This window comes from Hyperolius riggenbachi, chromosome 3 (genome assembly GCF_040937935.1).
Source record: "Hyperolius riggenbachi isolate aHypRig1 chromosome 3, aHypRig1.pri, whole genome shotgun sequence".
Taxonomy (NCBI): Eukaryota; Metazoa; Chordata; class Amphibia; order Anura; family Hyperoliidae; genus Hyperolius; species Hyperolius riggenbachi.
Window position 1 is genome coordinate 237,691,432 of NC_090648.1, and position 26,357 is coordinate 237,717,788.

General features: G+C 43.0%; 1 protein-coding gene across 4 annotated transcripts in view; it reads right to left on the reverse strand.

Moving 5' to 3' along the window:
• PLXNA4 (plexin A4) overlaps positions 1–26,357 on the reverse strand; it is a 910,299-nt gene that overhangs the window by 598,400 nt on the left and 285,542 nt on the right. The window contains exon 1 of one of the 4 annotated variants that reach the window (XM_068276019.1): positions 3,734–3,801. The exons of 2 other annotated variants lie outside the window; for them this stretch is intronic. The gene's annotated coding sequence lies outside the window, so the exon portion shown is untranslated. Of the gene's footprint in view, positions 1–3,733; positions 3,802–13,211; positions 13,281–26,357 lie in introns of those variants that run through there. One more of the 4 variants, XM_068276021.1, reaches the window with a different exon arrangement.

Below are 26,357 nucleotides of genomic sequence, written 5' to 3' on the forward strand. Positions count from 1 at the left end.
ACTATAAGTTATTTTCCACTTGAAATCATGATCATCATCAGAAACACACTATTTTCATTGCTCTTGCTACAACGCACACATTGTGCAGTGAGATAGATTTCACAGTGGTGGGAGGGGGGGGGGGGGGGAGGCAAATCAACAATTTGAAAGCTACCCACAGAAGAAGTATTACTGTTGCCATAAAGGTGGTGAGGAAGTCCCTCAGTGTCTGAAGGAAGTAAATCTGTTTTTACCTCTAAAGTTGCCTTATCGGTCCTTTAATGTGATTGAAAGCATCATCAACCAATGAGAAACTCAGGTGCTCATCTCACTTTGCTCTAAATTCCACCTATATCTGCTCCAGAACTACAGAATTTTTCACACACTGTTCACTTTAAGTATCCTCTGATTATGTAGCTTTCCATCATACGTACTGTTTTTATTGTCTGTTTGGTTCAAAATCACTTTAAATCTGATCTCTAGGCAAACCGACAAATACATTGTTGAAATATTTATTATTTCTGATTGCCATAGTTGCTAGGTGATTTTTATGTTTGGAAAGCAAGTTCTGTGGTTCAGACCATGCATAGGAATGCAACAGGACAAGACAGCACAGTTCAATTTAGTAGGGCCCATGTAACGATCGGTGTCAGCACACAGAGAGAATCTGATTATTGGTGATCTGCAGTATCACCAAGAATACAGATATATACCTGATTATTGATGATCTGCAGAATCACCGATATTCCAAGTATAACTAACCTCTGGACACCTATACAGTGTGAGTGTTTGGTGCAACAGCAATGACTTTGAATTGGACCACCCGAGGAGCAGGTGGTCTTTGGCAGTATGATCGATACCGCCCTCTGGGAAGTGCGAAAACTTTCCAGCAGCCTGAGACCTCCCAAAGGGGTGGAGCCCCAGGCTGAAAGTAGGAAGGACCTGTGAGTGAGTGACACCTGAAAGGTAGATGTCACTAGCAGGTCTGGAGACTCTCTCTAATGGAGAGAGATAGCTCTCAAGGTCGGGCAAGCCGGGTCGGCAACACACGGACAGACAAGGTACAGAGACAGAAGGCTGATTCGGTATCCAAAGGCAGGCAGGGTTGGCAACAGATAATCAGATATGCGTAAGAACCGAATCAGAAAGTAGAGGGATAGTCAGAAATGCAATAGGTCATAACAGATATCAACAATGCCTAGTCTTGGGTGTGAGGTCCGTGGTCTCAACACCCTGGAACTAGTCTGGAGTATAATATGATGGAACACAGTATCCCTAGTCTTGGGTGTGAGGTTCGTGGTCTCGACACCCTGGAACTAGTCTGAAGTATAACACAACGATAACACAGAGTTCCTAATCTTGGGTGTGAGGTCCGTGGTCTCGATACCCTGGAACGAGTCTGAAGTATAACACAATGATAACACAGAGTTCCTAATCTTGGGTGTGAGGTCCGTGGCCTCGACACCCTGGAACTAGTCTGAAGTATAACACAATGATAACACAGAGTTCCTAATCTTGGGTGTGAGGTCCGTGGTCTCAACACCCTGGAACTAGTCTGAAGTATAACACAATGATAACACAGAGTTCCTAATCTTGGGTGTGAGGTCCGTGGTCTCGACACCCTGGAACTAGTCTGAAGTATAACACAATGATACACAGAAGTAATCTGGCTCAGTGTGAATTCCCAGGTCCTCCTGGTTCTAACACACTGTAGGATCTGACTAAGGTCTGAGTGCTTTCATGTAAGTGTTTGCAACGGCAGACAACCTGAGACTGACCAGCAGTAACTATATATTGAGCGGCGCTCTCCGGCGCCACCTATCAATGATCAACCAATAGTCACTTGCTCTGAGGTCAGCTGACCGACCTGGTCAGCTGATCCCTCCTTGGTTGTCATAAAGGTTCTGCCTCTCAGCGCACGCGCGCGCATATTCCTCAATCTGTGTGAACTAACAGACCCAGCCGCACGCTGCTGCGTGCAAACCGCCGCGCTGGACGCTGAATCAGCCGCCTTGCTGTCAGTACACGCAGCGGCTTTTCCACGTTCTATTACAGCCCACCATTTAATGGTAATTTTTTATTTTTGAGATTCTATCACAGAGCCCCTCCAAACTTTAATTTGCCAAGGTGTGTGTAGCAACGGTATTCATATATAATAGCCATATATAATTGGCCTAGTAACTTTAGGTCAACATACTCACACTGATTGCATTAAATCTGTTGAATTCTTCAAAATACCATAACAAAAGCTAATGATATAATGATAAGGCTGAGAAAATCCAAAGAGCAAGAAGGAAGACTGAGAATGCTTTCTGCAATGATCTTTTGACTTTAGTTTTCATTTATGCCTGGTCCAAAATGAAAGCTGAGGCCTAACATATAAAGGCAGCTTTCAGTCGTGGCATTGGTAAAGACAATTAGTGGCAATGGACCTATGAGCTCTGAAACAGAGAATCATTGAGGTAACATGAAGTGTAACTGATTAGTGCTTGCAGTTTCCACTGGTCTAATGGCATGTCAAAGTTAATTGACTGCTATGGGCACACAAAACATTTCTTATTTAGCTCTGATCTCAAGCATCAGACACTCCTTAGATTACATAGCCATTTACACCAAATGTAGAGCAGTGTGTGTTAACCTTCAACTCCTTCTGCTAATCATCTATGAAGTTGCATATGTTCACTGTTTATAATGATGGGTAAAGCTAGAACTTTACAATGTGTTTGGTAACAGCACATCTTATGTGCATTTTAAACAGATCTGCTGTTTCCTTCAATGTATGTTTTTGTATCTGTTGGTGTCTTGTTGGAGACTTCATGACAACTCCCTGCTGTATTTATTTATTTTACAGTGTTTGGAGGACTTCATCACCTTCTTGTGGTCTGGGTGGGCATCATCATACAGTGCAGGTTGTATCTGCACTATCAATATAAAGTCTTTCACACTGAAGTACCAAATATTGGTCATGGTGGCCAAATGTGTGCAGATGCTCTGCCTGAGCGGTCTTCTCTCTTTATGGGATTTGAAATGGCGTTGACCAAAAAAGTGTTTATAGAACCAAAGCATAACATTTCTCATGTCCAATTTCCATTGAAAGCACTAGTGAGAACAGATGCAGTCAATTTCTATAAACTTCTTTTTTTGTGTATTTGTCACCATATATAGAATGTGAAAAGTCCATTAAAGTTGTGCAAGTAAGAACTATAGCAAAAGATACATTGCTATCAGACACATCTGAACAGATCCTATACATAACAGGATCCATCAATATGTCCATTTATCGGCTTGTCTCAGCTCTGGAAAATGGTCCCTTTTTAGGGTGTGACCCCTAGAGTGAATTTGGATTAAGAGGTGGTTACCAAACCTAATCTTTCCTTTATTATCAGTCCAAAATTTACCTTAATTTTTATGCTAGTCTTTTTACTGTATTTATAACTGTAAATGCTGTGAATTACAGGTAGAACAAAAAAGTACTAGCAAACTGCAGAAAATGAAAACATGGAAAACAAAACTCACTTGTCACAAATAAAATCTATTTTTGCTACTTAACCTGTTGTGGTTCCAGTGGGAGATGACATGTGCTTTCTAGCTTTAGTGCTTTTTTTTTTTGAAAACAAGTGCGATTTGTATGTTTTCATCATTGTAACAAAGGTATAACTATTCACTTTAAGGCAAGCTAAGCAATAACATTTTTATTGCCCATTTAATGTCTCGCTAACACATTTATGTTATATGAATTTAAAATATCACTTACTGTGCAATGCTCGACACCATAAAATGTGCTAAAGGCATATAAAATTTTCCTGTCTGCTAAGTTTCACCATCTCTTAAAACTTGTTTGCACCCTTGCCCTTGAAATCCAAGTCTGGCAAAGACAGCCTGCAATTAACAATAAAAATGTGTAGGGACAGCTAAATATTAGCTCATTCTGCTACATTTTATATAATGACTTTCTACCACAAGAGGGAGGTCAGTAGGGTCTGTTGCCTAGAAACTGGGTTTGCATTTCTGCATTAAGCCAGCTGGGAGTTGGAATTCCTGTGCTGTTACAAAAACTTTTAAAATGTAAGTATGTTACTGTATTAGATGTTGGGTTTTCCACAAACTCAATGATATAAACATGCTAACTCTACTTCGTTTTATTGCAGGCAAGTAGAACTTTATTGTCAAGTGTGCAGAGAGTCCCTCAAGGCTTGATCAAGTCTCAATTCAATGTTGTTTAGATCAGGCTTCTACAGTCGGTGTTATTGTAAAAATAGATGAACATAGCTTATGACACCAGTGGAGATGAGGGGTGTGTTAGCATTGGTGCACTGGAGTGTTTTGGGTCATGCCTCTTTTATTTGGATTATTTGTCTAGAGACAGAAAATACTCTGTGCAATAACACTCACTCTGCTCATGGCTACAGAGGAACATGACCTGTGTTAACATTCAGCCACCCTATTTCAAACTCCTTTCCAATGAGAATTCTATATAATTCAAGGGGTGGAGTAGCGGCACTTAGGTTATTGTCAAGTGAGCAATGGTCTTGTAGCCTTTCCTAATGACTTTTCTGATCGGATACTGGCATATACTTGAATATAAACTGATTTGCTTATAAATAGCCCCAGTTTTAACTTGAGAAAAACAGGTTTAATGCCCAGTTAATCTATTATAATCTTAGGAGACATTTATTTATTGTGGCACATTAACAGTTCTTCCCATATTATACTAGTTAGGACTCACCTGTCACCGCTTCCAATCCCCACACTATGGTTCTTATCATTCCACCCGCCACTCTGATCCTTCCCAAACACCAGTCCCTGCACTCAACTTCCGATGCCACTTTTATCACCCAGCTGTTTTCCTCTGTTCTTCAATTCTCAGAAGGCTCTGCTTCTTCTGAGTACTTTCACAATATATCCTTGCTTTGTGGATTCTGGAAAATAACAATATTTTTATAGCGCTTTTCTCCCTGGGGACTCAAAGCGCTGTGACCCTGCATTATGCGGTCTCAAAGGCTAGGGATGGTGATGGTGATGAAAAGCACATCACAGGTTACCAATGCAACACATACAGTGCAGCATACAGTCCACAAATGTATGCTTGCACTGCAACCTATAATAAAGCAGCCTGTAACACACAGAATACCGTGCATACAGATGTAGTAGCTACTTTAGCTACTGTTTTTTTTTTCATCACTGAGCTTCTTGATACCTATGTGAAGGCCCATAGCCACAATGGGGCTTAAAGTGATCCTCAAAGTCTATAAAAAAAAAATGAGATTTACTCACCTGGGGCTTCTGGACGCAATAGCAGCATGGGGGGGGCGATATTATCGCTGGGAACGCGAAGAATCACTCGCGTTCCCATGGAGCATCTGAGCGGGGCTGCGAGGGCACAGATCGGCTGCAGGGGGCTGAGGGAAGCCCCAGGTGAGTAAATCATTTTTTTTGATAGACTTAAGGATCACTTTAACCACTTGAGGACCTAGGGCTTTCTACCCCTTAAGGACCGGCCACTTTTTTTCCATTCAGACCACTGCAGCTTTCACGGTTTATTGCTCGCTCATACAACCTACCACCTAAATGAATTTTGGCTCCTTTTCTTGTCACTAATAAAGCTTTCTTTTGGTGCTATTTGATTGCTCCTGCGATTTTTACTTTTTATTATATTCATCAAAAAAGACATGAATTTTGGCAAAAAAATGATTTTTTTAACTTTCTGTGCTGACAGTTTTCAAATAAAGTAAAATTTCTGTATACATGCAGCGCGAAAAATGTGGACAAACATGTTTTTGATAAAAAAAAAACCCCATTCAGTGTATATTTATTGGTTTGGGTAAAAGTTATAGCGTTTACAAACTATGGTGCAAAAAGTGAATTTTCCCATTTTCCAGCATCTCTGCCTTTTCTGACCCCCTGTCATGTTTCATGAGGGGCTAGAATTCCAGGATAGTATAAATACCCCCCAAATGACCCCATTTTGGAAAGAAGACATCCCAAAGTATTCACTGAGAGGCATAGTGAGTTTATAGAAGATATTATTTTTTGTCACAAGTAAGCGGAAAATGACACTTTGTGAGAAAAAAAAAAAAAAAAAGTTTCCATTTCTTCTAACTTGCAACAAAAAAAATGAAATCTGCCACGGACTCACCATGCCCCTCTCTGAATACCTTGAAGGGTCTACTTTCCAAAATGGGGTCATTTGTGGGGTGTGTTTACTGTCCTGACATTTTGGAGGGTGCTAAATTGTAAGCACCCCTGTAAAGCCTAAAGGTGTTCATTGGACTTTGGACCCCTTAGCGCAGTTAGGCTGCAAAAAAGTGCCACACATGTGGTATTGCCGTACTCAGGAGAAGTAGTATAATGTGTTTTGGGGTGTATTTTTACACATACCCATGCTGGGTGGGAGAAATATCTCTGTAAATGACAATTTGTTAATTTTTTTTACACACAATTGTCCATTTACAGAGATCTTTCTCACACTCAGCATGGGTATGTGTAAAAATACACCACAAAACACATTATACTACTTCTCCTGAGTACGGCGATACCACATGTGTGGCACTTTTTTGCACCCTAACTGCGCTAAAGGGCCCAAAGTCCAATGAGTACCTTTAGGATTTCACAGGTCATTTTGAGAAATTTCGTTTCAAGACTACTCCTCACGGTTTAGGGCCCCTAAAATGCCGGGGCAGTATAGGAACCCCACAAATGACCCCATTCTAGAAAGAAGACACCCCAAGGTATTCCGTTAGGAGTATGGTGAATTCATAGAAGATTTTATTTTTTGTCAAAAGTTAGCGGAAAATGACACTTTGTGAAAAAACACAATTAAAATCAATTTCCGCTAACTTGTGACAAAAAATAAAATCTTCTATGAACTCGCCATACTACTAAAGGAATACCTTGGGGTGTCTTCTTTCTAAAATGGGGTCATTTGTGGGGTTCCTATACTGCCCTGGCATTTTAGGGGCCCTAAACCGTGAGGAGTAGTCTTGAAACGAAATTTCTCAAAATGACCTGTGAAATCCTAAAGGTACTCATTGGACTTTGGGCCCTTTAGCGCAGTTAGGGTGCAAAAAAGTGCCACACATGTGGTATCGCCATACTCGGGAGAAGTAGTACAATGTGTTTTGGGGTGTATTTTTACACATACCCATGCTGGGTGGGAGAAATACCTCTGTAAATGGACAATTGTGTGTAAAAAAATCAAAAGATTGTCATTTACAGAGGTATTTCTCCCACCCAGCATGGGTATGTGTAAAAATACACCCCAAAACACATTATACTACTTCTCCCGAGTACGGCAATACCACATGTGTGGCACTTTTTTGCACCCTAACTGCACTAAGGGGCCCAAAGTCCAATGAGTACCTTTAGGATTTCACAGGTCATTTTTGTTTCAAGACTACTCCTCGCGGTTTAGGGCCCCTAAAATGCCAGGGCAGTATAGGAACCCCACTAATGACCCCATTTTAGAAAGAAGACACCCCAAGGTATTCCGTTAGGAGTATGGTGAGTTCATAGAAGTTTTTATTTTTTTGTCACAAGTTAGCGGAAATTGATTTTAATAGTTTTTTTTCACAAAGTGTCATTTTCCGCTAACTTGTGACAAAAAATAAAATCTTCTATGAACTCACCATACTCCGTACGGAATACCTTGGGGTGTCTTCTTTCTAAAATGGGGTCATTAGTGGGGTTCCTATACTGCCCTGGCATTTTAGGGGCCCTAAACCGTGAGGAGTAGTCTTGAAACCAAATGTCGCAAAATGACCTGTGAAATCCTAAAGGTACTCATTGGACTTTGGGCCCCTTAGCGTACTTAGGGTGTAAAAAAGTGCCACACATGTGGTACCGCCGTACTCAGGAGAAGTAGTATAATGCGTTTTGGGGTGTATTTTTACACATACCCATGCTAAGTGGGAGAAATATCTCTGTAAATGACAATTGTTTGATTTTTTTTACACACAATTGTCCATTTACATAGAAATTTCTCCCACCCAGCATGGGTATGTGTAAAAATACACCCCAAAACACATTATACTACTTTTCCTGAGTACGGCAGTACCACATGTGTGACACTTTTTTGCAGCCTAGGTGCGCTAAGGGGCCCAACGTCCTATTCACAGATCATTTTTGAAGCATTTGTTTTCTAGACTACTCCTCGCGGTTTACGGCCCCTAAAATGCCAGGGCAGTATAGGAACCCCACAAGTGACCCCATTTTAGAAAGAAGACACCCCAAGGTATTCCGTTAGGTGTATGGCGAGTTCATAGAAGATTGTATTTTTTGTCACAAGTTAATGAAAAATGACACTTTGTGAAAAAAAAACAATAAAAATTAATTTCCGCTAACTTTTGACAAAAAATAAAATCTTCTATGAACTCGTCATACACCTAACAGAATACCTTGGGGTGTCTTTTTTTCTAAAATGGGGTCACTTGTGGGGTTCCTATACCGCCCTGGCATTTTACAGGCCCAAAACGGTGAGTAGTCTGGAAACCAAATGTCTCAAAATGACTGTTCAGGGGTATAAGCATCTGCAAATTTTGATGACAAGTGGTCTATGAGGGGGCGAATTTTGTGGAACCGGTCATAAGCAGGGTGGCCTTTTAGATGACAGGTTGTATTGGGCCTGATCTGATGGATAGGAGTGCTAGGGGGGGTGACAGGAGGTGATTGATGGGTGTCTCAGGGGGTGGTTAGAGGGGAAAATAGATGCAATCAATGCACTGGGGAGGTGATCGGAAGGGGGTCTGAGGGGGATCTGAGGGTTTGGCCGAGTGATCAGGAGCCCACACGGGGCAAATTGGGGCCTGATCTGATGGGTAGGTGTGCTAGGGGGTGACAGGAGGTGATTGATGGGTGTCTCAAGGTGTGATTAGAGGGGGGATTAGATGCAAGCAATGCACTGGCAAGGTGATCAGGGCTGGGGTCTGAGGGCATTCTGAGGGTGTGGGCGGGTGATTGAGTGCCCTAGGGGCAGATAGGGGTCTAATCTGATAGGTAGCAGTGACAGTGGGTGATTGATGGGTAATTAGTGGGTGTTTAGGGTAGAGAATAGATGGAAACACTGCGCTTGGGTGGTGATCTGATGTCGGATCTGCGGGCGATCTATTGGTGTGGGTGGGTGATCAGTTTGCCCGCAAGGGGCAGGTTAGGGGCTGATTGATGGGTGGCAGTGACAGCGGGTGATTGATGGGTGGCAGTGACAGGGGGTGATTGATGGGTGGCAGTGACAGGGGGTGATTGATGGGTGATAGGTGATTGGCAGGTGATTGACAGGTGATCAGTGGGTTATTACAGGGAAGGACAGATGTAAATATTGCACTGGCGAATTGATAAGGGGGGGGTCTGAGGGCAATCTGAACGTGTGGGCGGGTGATTGGGTGCCCGCAAGGGGCAGATTAGGGTCTGATCTGATAGGTAACAGTGACAGGTGGTGATTGATGGGTGATTGATGGGTAATTAGTGGGTGTTTAGAGAAGATAACAGATGTAAACGATACATTTGGGAGGTAATCTGACGGCGGGTTTGCGGGCGATCTAATGGTGTGGGTGGGTGATCAGATTGCCCGCAAGGGGCAGGTTAGGGGCTGATTGATGGGTGGCAGTGACAGGGGGTGACAGGGGGTGATTGATGGGTGATAGGTGATTGGCAGGTGATTGACAGGTGATCAGTGGGTTATTATAGGGAAGAACAGATGTAATTAATGCACTGGTGAATTGATAAGGGGGGGTCAGAGGGCAATCTGAGCGTGTGGGCGGGTGATTGGGTGCCCGCAAGGGGCAGATTAGGGTCTGATCTGATAGGTAAAAGTGACAGGTGGTGATAGGGGGTGATTGATGGGTGATTGATGGGTAATTAGTGGGTGTTTAGAGGAGAGAATAGATGTAAATGGATTTGGGAGGTGATCTGATGTCGGATCTGTGGGCGATCTATTGGTGTGGGGGGGTGATCAGATTGCCCGCAAGGGGCAGGTTAGGGGCTGATTGATGGGTGGCAGTGACAGGGGGTGATTGACGGGTGATTGACAGGTGATTGACAGGTGATTGACAGGTGATTGACAGGTGATCAGAGGGATAGATGCATACAGTAAACAGGGGGGGTGGTCTGGGGGGGGGGGGGGGGTCTGGGGAGAATCTGAGGGGTGGGGGGTGATCAGGAGGGGGCAGGGAGCAGGGGGGGGGGGGGTAAAAAAAAAATAGCGTTGACAGATAGTGACAGGGAGTGATTGATGGGTGATTAGGGGGGTGATTGGGTGCAAACAGGGGTCTGGGGGGTGGGCAGGGGGGGTCTGATGGGTGCTGTGGGCGATCTGGGGCAGGGGGGGGAGGAATCAGTGTGCTTGGGTGCAGACTAGGGTGGCTGCAGCCTGCCCTGGTGGTTCCTCGGACACTGGGACCACCAGGGCAGGAGGCAGCCTGTATAATACACTTTGTAAACATTACAAAGTGTATTATACACTTTGTATGCGGCGATCGCGGGGTTAACATCCCGCCGGCGCTTCCGTATAGCCGGCAGGATGTTGCGGCGGGCGAGCGGTGACAGGCGCCGGCGGAGGATCGCGTCACGGATGACGCGATCGCTCCGCCCATGCCCTTAGAAGGACCGCCGCCTCTGTGGGTGAGCCGGTCCTTCAGGGCTCCACTTCCCGGCCGCCTCTGTGCGTTAGGCGGTCGGGAAGTGGTTAAAGTGAATCCTTCACCATTTTTAGCATGCAACGCATCCCAATAGTACATTTAACCACTTGAGGACCGCAGTGTTACACCCCCCTAAAGACCAGGCCATTTTTCTTAAAATTGGCCAGTGCAGCCTTAAGGCCAAGCTGCAGGGCCGCACAAAACAAGTGATTTCCCCCCCCCCCCCCCCCTTCCCAGAGTGTTCTCTGTTGGTGGGGTCTGATCGCTCCCCCCGGTGTTTATTTTTTAAATTAAATATTTATTTTATTATTTTTGAATTAAGATTTCTTTAATTTCTTTTTTTCATTTTTCCCCCGCTCCCTCCCCCCGCCAGCCAATCAGCATGATCGGCTGTCATAGGCTTCAGCCTATGACAGAGGATCACTTCCGCAGTAACAGAGGGGACAGCCATGTCACACGGCTGTCCCCAGTACAGCGCTGCCTTAGATCGCAGAGCTGTACAGCCTAATTAGACGGCAGTCTCCGAGCGGTGATCGCCGCTGGGATTTCCAAGCAGGAGATGCACACGCAGTCTGCGCACGATCTCCTGCTAGCCCCATAGAGAGTCATTCACACCAATCGGCGTGGAACAGTCCTGGGGCTGCCGCCGCATTCATGCCAATTGGCGTGGAGTGGTCGGCAAATAGTTAATATGCATGCCAACACTGTGGCTCGTTAATTTAGAAAAAAAAAACTTCAATTTTACTTTTACTTTTTACATTTAAAAATTTAGCAGAGGGTTTGATTAACCTACTTCTGAGGCCTGTCCAACCACAGAAGTTTTAGGCAGATAAGGACTTCTGTAATTATTTGTTTGCACACATTGGCAGAGAGCAAACAAAAAGCTTTCATCAGCAGGGAGGGGCAAATAGATCAGACAATGTGCTTTAAAGAGTTTACACAAGACACAGATGCTATCTTCACACCTTCCCCTGGATACATAATGGGCAGCTTGAAGGGGGAGGGGGGGGGGGCTGGCAGCTCCTATAGCTTTTAGAAACCTGGACAAAAAAAAAGTGGTGCTTGATCCCCTTTAATGATGGCGAATACGGCAGCATGTGACAGACTGCAGATCAGCAAAGACTGGAGTGCGAGTGGCTGAAATGAGGAAAGGCAAAACTATCAACCACCTACAGCACACTCTGTATGCATAGTCTGCATGTGACACGGGGACCAGGGGGAGTGACTGGAGCATAAACTGAAATGTGACTTTCCATTGTTATTTTGGAACCAAAATCTCTCGGTTTACATTTCAGTTTGTATGATAACACCAATTCAAAAACTAACAAGTAAGAAAATAGTCCGGGCTAACCTTCTGTGCAATTCGAGAGCTTTTACAACTTTACAGCCAGAAAAACAGTTCTAATCTACATGAACATTACCTGAGCCCACTAACGCAGTTGTGTCTGCTTCTGTCCACTTTTCAGCATTTGTAACATTGACGTGTAGCTGAAAAGACAACTGCGTCAGTGGGCTCAGGCTCTAATAGAGCGAACACATGAGGTGAATTAACATGAGAGACAGGAGAGCAAAATGAGTGTTTACCTGCCCAAATAATTTACTTAATGTGGACAGATTACAATGTATCTAGAGAACACACATTGTAGGTAGGTGACAAATTAAGTAACTAACAAGAATCTTTTTATGGAGTCACAATAAATAAACAACAAAAATTAAAACAAATGGGTCAAACAAACTCGCTTTGAAATGATGTAAAAGAGCTTTGTTGGAAGCATGAGGTATACTGGTTTACATTGACAATACAGTTTTGCATAGTTGTATTTGAAATTATATATGCGGTATCATTGCATTAATGTGAATGAGCGCTCACTGTTCTCCCCTTGTCCTCAGCTCAGCTGTTCTCTGGACTATAAAAGGAATTGGGAACGAGAAACAATATACAAGTGCATGCAAAGCTTCTTCAAGCTAGTGAAGTGGTAGTCAAGTACAAACAGATGGCTTATTGTGCCCAGATCAGTACAGCTACCTGTGTGGAGTTGTATAGGCTTAATACAGCTAATAAAACAAAAAAAAAAACAGGAGGCAAGCTCAAGTTGAAAGAGGTACACTGAAATAGAGTTTTGGATACAGAGAAAACTCAGTGGATTGGTAAACCTAGTATTTATCAGCACCATGGAATATGTTGGCACTTTATAAATAAATAATAATAATCACGTCTTTAATAATATCCAGCTGAATAGAGTAAAAAAGGGCTAGAATCTCTCTCTAGTTTTTAATTCGGTCGGTGTCTTCTTTAGGACCATTTTTCTTCACTTTCTGCCATTCCACCACCAACAGCAGGTGAGGATACACCCCTAATGAGGGTGCAGGTGCACAAGCGACAAGAACTAACCTACATCTCTAAAGTGGAGGCACCAACAAACATTGCAGGCATTGTAAAGCAACCCACACACTATTCTACTGTGGCACCGATCGTCACGTGATCAGCCAGTGATCAAAATTATGACCAATGTACCAAGTCAATTATGAAAATAATTATGAAAATAAACACCTACCCCAATCATGGGATGTTGGCCACGAGTCACGAGATGATGGTGATAAGCTGGGGATCCACAATGTTGCCAAATTAGACATTTGAATGTAAAATTGGGCAAAAATATTGTATAGTACTTTCTATATTTAAAAGAAAAAAAAATACATAATGTTCCGTTTCAGCGCCGTAACCTTTGCCAACACAAACGCTATCAACTATAAACAGTTTTTATTTTTTTAAACTGTAAATAGTAGGAAAATCAAACACATTTTCATCTTAGTAAGTTTTTACTAATTTAAATAGATTTTCAGGTTTGAAAGTCAAGCTTTGAATTTCAAATAGATTCAATTAAATTAAGCCCAAACATTTTACAACTTGTCCTTGCCTGTAGCCAGTAATGTTATCACACATATTCAAATGGTACTTTAGATTTGCTTACAGCAATTATATCAGAGTCATGTGACAGGTTTCTAGCACTGCACAAACAAGATACTACACTATCAAAATGAACTGGAACAAATTGTGTTAATAAAGGTAATGGGCATAATTCAGCAGCTCTCAGTCAATGGTGCACGTATTACTAGGGGTACTTGTTTAGACTCAGGGGGAACCTCTGGCTGTTACGGTAATTTCATTATAGACTTACAGCTTCAAGTTTAGTCATTAAACACATTTGAAAACTATTTTAGTTATATTAATGCAAAGAAAACATTTAGAAAATGCATCAAGTAATAAACAGCAATGCTTAAACAGGGTGACACACACTAAGGCAGAGTAAACACTGCGTTAGTGTGGACTTACTTGTATGTCTTCATTTTGGCCAGATTTGAGTATCACCTGCAAGAGGTAGTCGATGTAAAATTTCCCTAAGGCTATTATGGAGGTTTCCAACAAATGGAAACGCTTGTAATAACAGATATCCTCCAGTTTTGTTGGTAAGCAGAGACCTTTTTCGGGGTGCTGAAGTTTTGCCAAAAAATATAAAAGGTAGTGCTTTGGGCTAATTCACACAGGAGATGGATGCAGCTAAGCATCCAGTGCTTTTAGCATTTCTCTGTAGTAACAGCCCTTTAGTAGCACAATGTGGGCATCTATGGCAGCCATGGTGTAGTCACTGTCCAAAAGTAACAAGATTCAATTGGATAAACATTTTCCAAAAGTCTAATTCACTTAAGTGGCCTGGAAAGCGAAAACTCAATTAAAAAAGTGTCACATGGTATCATGGCACCCCATCACTGGCCACATTACCACGCACCAGAAAATAAATACCCTCTATATCACTTTTCAAGGGGACCAAAGTCCTTCCATAGAGAGGGTAAATGTACAACAGGGTAAAAGGCGCCCAAAGAGGTATTAAAATTAAACTGAAAAATTAAATACGAGAGGTGACTTACCTCTAGACAACACTTGACTACAGAAATTGATGGAACTATTCCCAGACTTTCTCACATTAGAAGATGAGAGAAAAACATATATCTTACTGGGAGAAGAGGAATCCACAGTGACAATCGCTGCACGCTATGTCACAGCATGCCACAGACTGAGAGGAGCATAACGGAACTGTAAACCTAAAAAAAATGTCCACAGACTGCTTAGCCATTGTCCCCCTAACCCACCCCCTTCAATGCCCCCCTTTTCCCCTTTGCTTTGGCAATACCTGTATGAATCTTGGTCATGCCAATAGAGCTATTTTTGATTTGATTTGTATTTAATAAAATACATTTTATTACGCACTGGCAACATGTTTCATGGGCCTCTGCTCACTTCCTCAGGCCAACTGAAGTGCTGGTAACTGAAAGACAGCAGAGCACGGTAATTGATCGAGTTAAAGGATACCCGAAGTGACGTGTGAAATAATGAGATAGATGTGTATATGTACAGTGCCTAGCACACAAATAACTATGCTGTGTTCCTTTTTTTCTTTCTCTGCTTGAAAGAGTTAAATATCAGGTATGTAAGTGGCTGACTCAGTCCTGACTATCTGCACAGAGTTTGTATGTACTCCCCGGGTCTGTATGGGTTTCCTCTGGGCACTCCAGTTTCCTCCCACATCCCAAAAAACATACAGACAAGGCTTCCCGCTAAATTGGCCCTAGACTAGGCATTAGGGAGAGAAACGATGAATGTCAGGTTAAGGTTATAGCTATTAAGAAGAGGGAGCAAATATAAGGCAAAGGTTAAGTTTGGTGTTAGGCACGAGGGATGAAATGGTAGGGATTCGGTATGGGAAGAGGGTGAGGTTAGGGTTAGGCTACATAAGAGAGTAAGTCTTGAATACTGTGATGATCCGCTCGGCTGCCTGCGCAGGCAGGCAGCTTTTTGACCACTGTTCAGGTCTGCATCAAGTCTCTGGAAGAGAGACCATTTGTCAGTTTTGCAGCTTGCTGCTGCTGAGGAATTTGCATACGTTTGTCATGCACATTGCCTAGCCACATCCTTTGTAGGCTTGCTCTATATATACCATGTGATCCCACAGTACTTGGCTGGTCATAACGGTTTGTCCTGTGAAACACTCCTGGAGTGTCAGCCATGCTTATTGTTTGAAGATTAGCTTAGAGTAATTCCTGGGACTGCACTAGGCATCTTTGCTAGAGCAGTTAGGATTATATTATTTGTATTGCCTGTTCTGTCTGTGGGGTACTAACCAGAGCAGCGGTTGTTACTGGTAGGCCCTTCTGTTCATCTGTCGGTTGTGCTTGGATCGCACTAGCCTCTAGCGGTAGCGGCTGTGGATCCTTCTGCTCTCCAACTCTCTTGCTGTACTTGGATCGCACCTGCTCTGGCGGAAAGAGCAGTGGATCCAGCTCGCTCTGTTTCTATACTTGGATTGCACTCGCTCTGGCAAAAGAGCAGTGGATCGTATCTCTCACTTATTCCTGTTTTCGTGTATCTGTCTTGTCTGCTACGAACGGTTGCTGGAGGCTCGGTGAGGTAACCGTTAAGCAAGCGCTCGCATCCTCTGTTTCATGTTTGTCTGTCGTGGTTAGTTAGGCGTGCTTGTCTCTGTTGTGCTTATCACGCAGAGACCGCACAGAAAACGCGTTCGCTGTTGCGAATGAGTGCGGTGTTCGCGTTTAGTTAGCGTTTGTTATTTTCCTTATCTTCTCATTGTATGCTTTGCTGTGCCTTTGCTACTCTCGTGCTCTGCCTTGCTGTAGCCTTGTGTCACCTCTGGCAATCGCCTCTCTCGCGATTGCGTTCCTACTTCATATCTGCTGTTGTGTGTGCACCGTCGTGGGTTGGCGACTAGATTGGGGCACATGCATACATTCTATCCCTGTGCTCATTCTCTTTCGCAATCGCTTCTCTTGCGATTGCGTTCTTGCTTGGTTTCCTCTGTTGTGTGTCCGCCGTCGCAGGTTGGCGGCTAGATTGGTGGACATACATACATTCCTCATCTGTGCTTATTCGGTCTTGTGTCACTGTTAGCAACCGCCATCTCTGGCGATTGCCTTCTCACTTTATCTTCCTGGTTGTGTGTCCGCCGTCGCAGGGTGGCGACCAGATTGGTGGACACACATACCCTCTGTCGCTTTGGTCTCTCTCTTTCAGGGCTATCTTGCCCTGCGTTTCTTCCCTTCGTGCAATTCCTGTCTGGCGTCTGTGGCAGGGCAGAGGAGCTGTTCCTCTGCACTCCACAGCTCCACCTGCCGACAGGAATTTCCCTCTACAGGTGCATTGCACCTTTTGCTAGGTTCCCTCAAATTATACGCTTGTGGAGGTTTTCTGCAGTGTCAGCGCACGTCTTGTGCGCTGATCACGGAGAGAATTCCACAATCGTTACAAATACCTAAATGATGATACTTGAAGGACTCCTCCTGACAGATTGTACTCAAATGAAGAAAAATTCAGAATCAACACAGTAATTCATTCCCCCTTCATATAGCAGAGGATTTTTAATAAATACATATACACGCACCAGTCCATCACTACCCATGCCATAACCATACTGCACATGTCTATATCCCAATCAGGCACTATTGCTTTCACTGCGGAATTGCTGAATGAATCCAATTCCAGATACAGATCTCACAAGACATTCTTAAGCTTGATCACCAAATTAGGAGAATCCATTTACACACTTTACAAAGGAAAAGTGAAATATTTGGCATTGCAGGCACAGTACACAGCAATCACAAATCAGAATATGCATGTGCTTCTCAATAGCAGCATTTCTAATAGACTTTTCAACCGATCGCTCATCTCCACTATTCAAAGGACAATATCTTAATGTTGCCAGGGCAACCTTGGCTGGACTACACAATAGTCACCTGACAACTGTCACAGCACAGAGCTTTCACTATAAACCCTACTGCCTGCAGAAAGTAATACAGTGCCTGAAGCCAGGCTGCCCAAGGCAGAGTCATATTATAATGCCTTGTTTTGCTTAAAACCCAAAACCTACTTGTAAGTGTTTAAAAACAGAACTACAAAAAAATAAGAGCTTATAATTGGAGTGTTTGTGTTCATCACAGCTCTTGTACGCAATTTAATATTTATTAGAATGCATGTTTCGTGTTTCAAACAGCTTCAGAAGTGCAGTATTATTAACGTATCAAGTTTAACAAATAGAACTGTAATTTTGTTTTTTGTTTTTTTTCTATTATGGACCAGTCACTCAACAAAATAGCAGTTTGTTTCCCATGTAACAAGTAATAAACATGGTGAAAATGGCATAAGCGTCTGGAGATTAAAAGAAAATAAAAGCTGGTTTACAAAATCTTTGGGCTTTTTTATAAACTATGTAGGAGTCAAAAAGGACTTGTTTATCGTTTGTTTACACAGCATGCATCTTTGGTGGGTAGTGGGTGACAAGAAAAGCTGCCTAGTGTACGTGAACAGAGGGAGACTATCAAATCTCATCAAATCCAGAGAGTGGAAAGTTAGATTCACACGAGTCAATGGATATTTGCAATCTACCCACGGTATACAGTACACAGTGTGGCCTGTACACTACCTGCACTATAATAGATGAATGCATATCCCCATTGTGCAGCGTTTAGAAAATGTATTCACAACTGTAACAAGCCCCACCATGGTTAGGGCAAGGGTTGTGCATGTGTTCTACGTGGTCACAGGTGTTAATTAAACTGCCCTACCCACCTAATTTACTTGTCTTTTTCAGTTTCCACTCTTCCACCTCCCTTCTCCCTTCTATCCCCCCCACCTCCCTTCCATTGCCCTACCATTCCACCTTCTTTATTTGCTTCTCCATACTCCCACATCTTTTATCTCATCAATTACTGCCATCCTGTACCCACTCAGTTACCACTTGCACCAGTCACCCCCTTTGTTCCCACATTTTTTCCCATCCTATCTCTCACAATCATTATCACCTCTCCCGTCTAACCCTTCCCTTAAAGGGGAACTGAAGAGAGAGGTATAGGGAGGCTGTCATGTTTATTTCCTTTTAATCAATACCAGTTACCTGGCGGCCCTGCTGGTCTATTTCTCTGCAGTAGTATCTCATTAAAACCAGAAACAAGCATGCAGCTAGTCTTGTCAGATCAGACTTATAAGTCTGAACCACTGAAACACCTGATCTGCTGCATGCTTGTTCAGGGGCTATGGCTAATAGTATTAGAGGCAGAGGATCAGCAGGGCTGCCAGGCAACTGGTATTGTCTAAAAAGAAATAAACATGACAGCCTCCATATACCTCTCTGTTCAGTTCCCCTTTAAGCACAACACATTTTATCTCCTTTCCCAGATCATTGCAGGTCCTATTTTTCACTTTATTTTTGCATCCCTCATGCAAATCCTTTTTTACACCCACCATTTGCCTCTTTTTTTTCCTCATCCCTCCCCAGGTCTTTCTCTTTCCTCGCCAATTACCAAACCTCCCAGGTTTCACCACTTACTTTCCCACACCAGTTTACACCTCCCAGCCCCTTACCTCCTTCTTGCAGGGACCCAAACTCCTAGGTAATCCCACCTCTTTAATTTGCCTTTTCCATAATCTCAACCCCACATCTTCATTCCCATTCAACCTCTCAGATCACCCCAGCTCTTCTATCACTTATGCAAGTCCATTCCCCTTTCTATTTGTGATGGCCTTAGGATTCCCATTGTGTGTGTTCTAATGGCCAGATAAATGTGCCTGCTCTATTGCCCTTGTTACCGACCCTCGCAGGTCACAGGTTTTGTGCTGCTGTAGGCACTAACGCTGAGAAAAGGAAGTCAGAGATGGTTCCCTTCAACGCGTACACAGATAAGGGCAGTAATACTGAATCCAATTCTAAGAAGTTCTCTCTGTAAAAAACAAACTAGGTGAAGAGATGTATGAAGAAGATGGCAAAGCAAAACTGAAGCAAAGACTGAAGGCTTTAAAAGAACAAATCAGAATGTTTGTTTCAGCTGACAGGTGAAACCTGTTTGGTTGCTTTGAGCAGCAGCTCTGCTTCACTCCAGACTTCTCTTCACATCTTTTGAGAAACTAGCCTCCTTGACAGAAATACAAATATGGCAAAAGTGTAATGGTGAAAAATGGTTACTTTATGCTCTACACATTCACAATTTACATAAAAATAATAGCACAGAAAAGCGAAAAGCTATGTAGAAATGTTTTGCAGCATAGTAATATAAGTGATGTGCGAATGACAGCTAAATGTCTAGGAACCTCTCTGCACCAGACATCAAAAAGGCTTTGCAGAAGCAGCAAGCGTCTGCTTTATAACCTTCAACGCCAGCAAGATAGTATGTATCTTATTGTGCTTGCAGCTCTCCTGTGCTACATTAATCTTTAAAGAGTCAGCTTAGAGGAATCAAACTGCTTGCAATTACCACATTAGCATCACTTTGCACAGGCCCTTCCAAGCATGCTTTCTCAGGTCTGTAGTGAGGCTGCTGTCACAGTTTGTCTTGTTTGACTCACCAAACCATTACACTGCATTTTTGATAGCTACTATTCTAGCAGCGGCTTTTTTTTAAAACTTTTATAATGCCACTGAGGCACCGGAACAGCAGCACATTGCTGTTAAAGAAAAATACAACAATAAAATTGGGAAAAGGCCTTCATAATTGGGTCTAGAAATATTAGTACATAGGTACTTTGTATTTGTGACATTTTGTATGGAATTATAGAGACTTGTGCATATAAATGTGTATTGTGCTTACTACAGATAGCTATTAAAGTAGGGTTTTTAAACCAGGCTTCTGTGACAGCCCTTCAGGGGGTCCATATCATTTTTGACACCACCAGAGAACAAAAAAGTCCCAATTTTCAATTTTTAAAAGAGAAAATAGTCCGTTTTTTTAGGGAGAAAATTGTCCCATTTCCTCTAGTGATGCAATCAACTGATTGATATTGACCACAGCGCATCACCTGGTGCTGAATAGAGGCTTTGGCATGCAACTATGTGAGACGCTTGAGGTTGAAGAGAGGTTGAGACTGAGGAGTGGCTTAAATTGAACCAGAGATGAATCACCCTCCTGTATTTTACCATATATGTCAGTGGGGACATTAGAGAAAACACCTACCCCTGCTCTCTGTTTCATCCTTCACAGCTCAGCCTGCTTGTTAGCAGCCCTGATAAAATCCCCAACTGAGCATTCAGTTTGGCTTTGCTCAGGAATCATTATCACTGAGTATGTCTTCTCTGATGTCTTTTCAAGCCCAAGCCTGCCCCCTTCTGGCTCTGCTTTCCAGTTCTGTATACTTGCAGCATCACAGAGAGCTGTGATGAGATGGGAGGAGCTGCTAATGTATATTTGTTAGTCATAATCTATATTTGTTATTTGTCATAAGAGGATTTTAAAAATGGTGATTTAATTTTGCACACAGCCCACTAAATAATATGTTTTTCTGATGAACTGTATTTTGCATGGAGTTTTAGTAAAAGAAAAAAAACAAAAAACAGCACACCAGAGTGGCGAAAATACCAGATATAGTATTTATTTTGTAAAATCTATCGGGTGTTATGATTATTTTGTGCCAAAGCGTTCATCTCTGGTTTCCTTTAAGTACTTGGTGAATATAGAGTTTAAATTTTCAAACCATACTGAACACCAATGTTTGGGATCAGTACGATGTGAGACACAAATATTGCATTTTGGTGGTGGCAGCACTATGTGGGGATATAAAAAAAATTGCACTGTATAGAGCACAGCGCTATGTAAGGGACAAAAAAGGCTGCACTCTGTAGGAGACAGTACTATGGGAAATAAAGAACGCACTGTGAGGACATAATTACTGCACTATGTGGAGATATAAAAACTGCAAAGTATGGGGCAAGCAGTGTATGAGGGACACTATGTGAGGGACATAATGGGTTCACAGGTATACGGGAGAGGGGCAATAATGATCACATGATCTGTGTGGATATGGTGGCCATACTTGTTAAAATGACTGCACTTGTTACTTAGGGGCAACAATTACTACTTTTCTCATATAGGGGTTAAGGTCTGCTAAATTTTCTTTCTCTGGAGGGGAGGAGAGTAATGACTGTTGTAATGTTTATGGAGGAAGAGGGGAATGACTCCTTAACAATAAGCTAATGCTGCAGGAACATTTTAATTTGAGAAGCTCCGACAAACAATTATTGAAACATTTATACACACGGATGGCCAGAAGACCTTTTTTTTTTTTTGTAGTACTGTTAATCACCTGGGATGGAGGAATAGGGATGGTTAAAGGACCACTATCATAAAAAAGCAGGTAGGGGAGGCGACCTGCATCTTTGTATAGAGCATTTGTAAAGAATAAATGAAATACTTAGAATTCCCCAATGAAGTGATGGACTAGTCCAAAACCTGTCAGTTCTTTTTAGATTTCTGTAAGTGAAAGCAACATAGGAGAAAAGCAATTTATAGCTAATTTTACTGGAAAAAAACATACTTCATATTTGTATGTGTTTACATATATTTTAAATGTTACTGTTTTTTTAAGATAGTGTTCCTTTAATGAGGCGCAAACACTTCTGAGTCGTTTCAAGATTATGCAAACTCATGTAGCTTTCAAATTAACTGATCAGATTATACCATGAATGGAATCAATTGGTCCAATTTAGAGTTTTTTATATTTTCATATAAAATTTGCACAATCTTGCATCAACTCAGAAGTATTTGCATCTCACTAACCACCCCTAATACTGAACATACTTTCTGTATCCTTGTAGAGGAGAGGATTTGGTGTGTTATCATATTCTTACACAAGCCTTCTGAAAAAGCACTCTCAGGGCTGGTGCACACTACAAGAGCCTTTTAAATGCTAGCAATTTTAAAAGCTCTTGCTAATGCAACGGTACGGGGGATTTTTACTAGATCACATCGCTCCAGTGTGCAAACACACATCGAAAATCACAAAGCGCTTAGAAAAACTATTCTGATGGGCACCAGACCTCAATTCAGATGCACTGTATCATAGCAAGTTCTTTTTACAGCATATTGCATCTTTTTTAAATAAATACTACACTACAGACCCGAGAAAGCATGCTTGGAGGGGCCGGTGCTAAATATAAATTATGACTAAATGTAGGCTGTAGTGTACCAAACTGTTTCAAACTGCGATCATTTGACTGGCAGCTGTCAAAAGTGTGCTCATTTGGGCACACATGCAATCTACAAGAAATGAGCTATAGATTTCTGCAGATAATTACTTTGGAAAGACAAAATTTGTTTCAGGTCCCTTTTACACTTGCCTTGCAAGTGTGTGTTGTGTTATCCTGTTTTACCACAGGGAAACGCAACGACAATGCAAGGCAAGGGGATCTAGCACACTTAATGTGTCTCGCCGCACATACCCGATAAGCCGCCGAGTTGCTGCAAAATCAACAGGGCTTTATCAGACTTCCACGGCGACGTGTAAATCGTGTAATTCAATGGGCAATGCAAGGATTTTAAATATGTTGGTGGTGGCGGTGCAGGAGGTGGCACAAAGCATATGATCCTGTCAGCGCACTCTGCCGTAGGGTCATATAAAAGAAGTTTGTTGTGGCTATGCAATGGGGGCGGAGCATCACACTGCTATCACAATGGCTAGGTGTCAAACCGGCCAAAAGGAATCCTAAGGTTGGAGAAAACAAAATGGAGTTTTACTTACCTGGGGCTTCTTCCAGCCCTGTGCAGCCTATCAGGTCCCTCCATTCTGCCGCTGGCCCCCCTTTGAAAGCTCACTAGGTAGAAAAATTCATAAAGATTTTAGCTTTGCATGCATAGAGCACTCCCATCTACAGTTGGCAATCCTTTGGAGAGGGGCATGGGCACAACAGAGGTGATCAGGAAGGCTCAGATGGACATGATAGACTACACCTGGCTGGTAGAAGCCCCAGGTAAGTATAACTCTTCTCTTTTCCCGCCTTGGGATATCCTTAAAAGGGATATATAGCAAATGTTGTTCCTATTCAATGCCCAATCCAAAAACACATCATGAAATACTACCACCAATGAAAGCAGGTTATATATAGTTTTCATTTAGGAAAATCTCTATAAATGTAGTAAACAGTGGCAACATTATAGCACTCCTTAAATTAAAAAAAAAATGATCCAAAGGCTTTCTGAAACCTTTGTTTAACACACTAGTTCAGCACTGAGACCCTCTTCATCTCCTGGCTGTGCTGCCTGAAGGACAAGCACATTTATATTGGGCGTGTCTGCACATGCCCAGCAGGTGGCTTTTTCCTCCATGCACGACCATTTTGTTCTACGGAGCATGGGTGAACCTAACTCGCACATGCCTGGTATGGATGTGCTCGTCTATGGGTACTCACAACCAGAGTAAACATATTTAAGGTCTGAGTATAGAGTTGAATTGGTTAAGAGGAACCATGTGCTGGATCAGTGGGCTGCAGGAGTATCTGGGAAGCCTCTGGAGTATCCAGAGGCTTCCCACTACTGAGGTAAATGCATGTCTTTTTTATTTGCATTCGAGGAGTCCTGTAAATGTGAAAAGTAGTTGGGGTGAGGTTTCTGCAGCCATGTTATACAAATTCTCACATTCATTTGTTTATCAACCTAAGGTCTATTGCTTAACCTTTTCGGGACCATGTTAATGAGATCCTACGCCGCACTTGTGGCTGTTCTAGCCTGATGCGGCGTAGGATCTACGCCGGCCCGCAATTTCCGCTCCCGACGCGATCGTGCGCACCCGGAGGGGGAGATTAAGCTGTCATATGACAGCCGACATCTCCCCCGAGTGATCAGCAGCCATCGCGTATGGCTGCTGATCACGTGATCACTACGATCGCCGTCGGATCGTAGTGATCAGTTTGACAGCTGCGGCGGCAGGGGGGAAAGAAGAGGATCCACTCACCTCCCTGCCGTTCCAGCGACGATCGGCGCCCCCCTCCGCTCTGGCCGGCATCTCCGCTTCATCTGACGTCAGCGCCGGGTCCCGGCTTGATGACGTCATCAAGCCGCGACCCGGAACTGATCTTCAGACAGAACGGAGATGCCGGCCGGAGAAGAGGGTCCCGTGCGGCTCATCGCTGGAGCCTGGAAGGTAAGTGAAGGCTGCGGGCAGAAGGGGGAGGCACAGGCCACCATGGGGGACACCACTCTAGCCAGCCACACACGGGATCCGGCCGCCTGACCCCCCAAACGCGCGCACCCCCTTCCCGCGCAAAATGCCTGGTCCTTAAGGGGGGGTAGGTGGCCGGTCCCGAAAAGGTTAAATAATTTATAAACAAAACTGAAAAAGAAAAACAATTCAGCTAAGTACCAACAAAGCATACAAACCATAAACAAATCTAGTAAAGCAAAGAATCCAAGAAAATTCAAATGAATCAATAAACCAAATTCTATAAAAAAAAATGGCCTGCATGGAGAACATTTAATGACACTATGTATTAGCATATTTACAACCCCTCTTCTCACAGTAATTCACTGACACAGACATAGAATAGTGGCACTCTTACCAGAATGTTCTCAAATTGTTTTGTGACCTTTGGGGGGAATTCCACTAGATTATCTGCCAACCTTTTGTCATGGCCACAAAACCAACTTACAATTATCCATCCACCATGACTCATTTGGCTTTTGTTTTACAACAGAATGAACCCACTGTCACCATACAGCTGATAATGGATTTTATTATAACAGTGAATTATTTCTGATTAGCAGTGTGGAAATCATTAATAACCCAGGAATTCACACACAGGTAATTTTATGCCAAGGGATAGCAATGCATAACTGTGCACAGCTGGAAAGCACACGTAAGCATGCAATGGTTATTTGACTAAAGAACATTACCATAATGACTACAAATGAGTTTGCAGTGAAAGTACACAACACTGGGACAAGTCCCATTTCAGAACTAAGCTGGGAAGTAATCAGAAACCAAAAATAGCTACTAATCAACATTCCACTGTTCCCCCAACTTTCCACAACTGCAACACTTGCTGAGTGTTTTCTTGTATTGTTTTTATTTAGTATGGGTTAGAGTATGGTAATAGGGCAGGGTTGGGGTGATTGGCATTACTTACCTATGGGGGGATGGCTCCTGCAGCCCCCTCTTTGTATGGGATCCACCATCTTCTCCAGGTGAGTAAATTAAATTTTCTCTTTGTGAAGTATTGCGATTAACAAAAGAAGGTGCTACAGACATTAACCTTGCGCACAAAGCACACAGTATTTGTATCTATCCGTACAGTTTTCATACCTCTCTTATAGCATTGCTTTTGTACCAAACTACATCATTTAAATGATATTGATGACATAACATGTAGACTGTCCAGGTGTATTCAGTGAGGTATTTGATTTCAGTCTCATCTGTATACTGTGTTCTTTCTGCCATTTGCATAGCTTCTTAACCTCTTGAGGACCTCAGTGCTAAACCCCGCTAGTGACCAGGCCATTTTTAGTAAAATGGGCCACTGCAGCTTTAAGGCCAAGCTGCAGACAAGTGATTCCACCCCTTTTCTCCCCACCAACAGAGCTCTCTGTTGGTGGGGGCTGATCACTTCCCCATGTTTAATTTTTTTTTATACAAATATTTTTATCATTGTTTTACCAAAAACGACTTTCTTTCAATATTTTCCCTCCCTCCCTCTCTCCACACAGCCGGCCAATCATGGCGATTGGCTGCCATAGGCTTCTACCTATGAGAGCCGATCGCTCTCCAGTGTCCCAGGGGGACAGCCGTGTCACATGGCTGTCCCCAGTACAGCGCCGCTGCCGATCGCAGCAAATAGACGGCGATCACGCCATCTAACAGTCTCCCGAGCAGCGATGGTTGCTTGGAGACTGAAGGTGAGGCAGAGCTCCACCCCCCCAAGCAGGAGA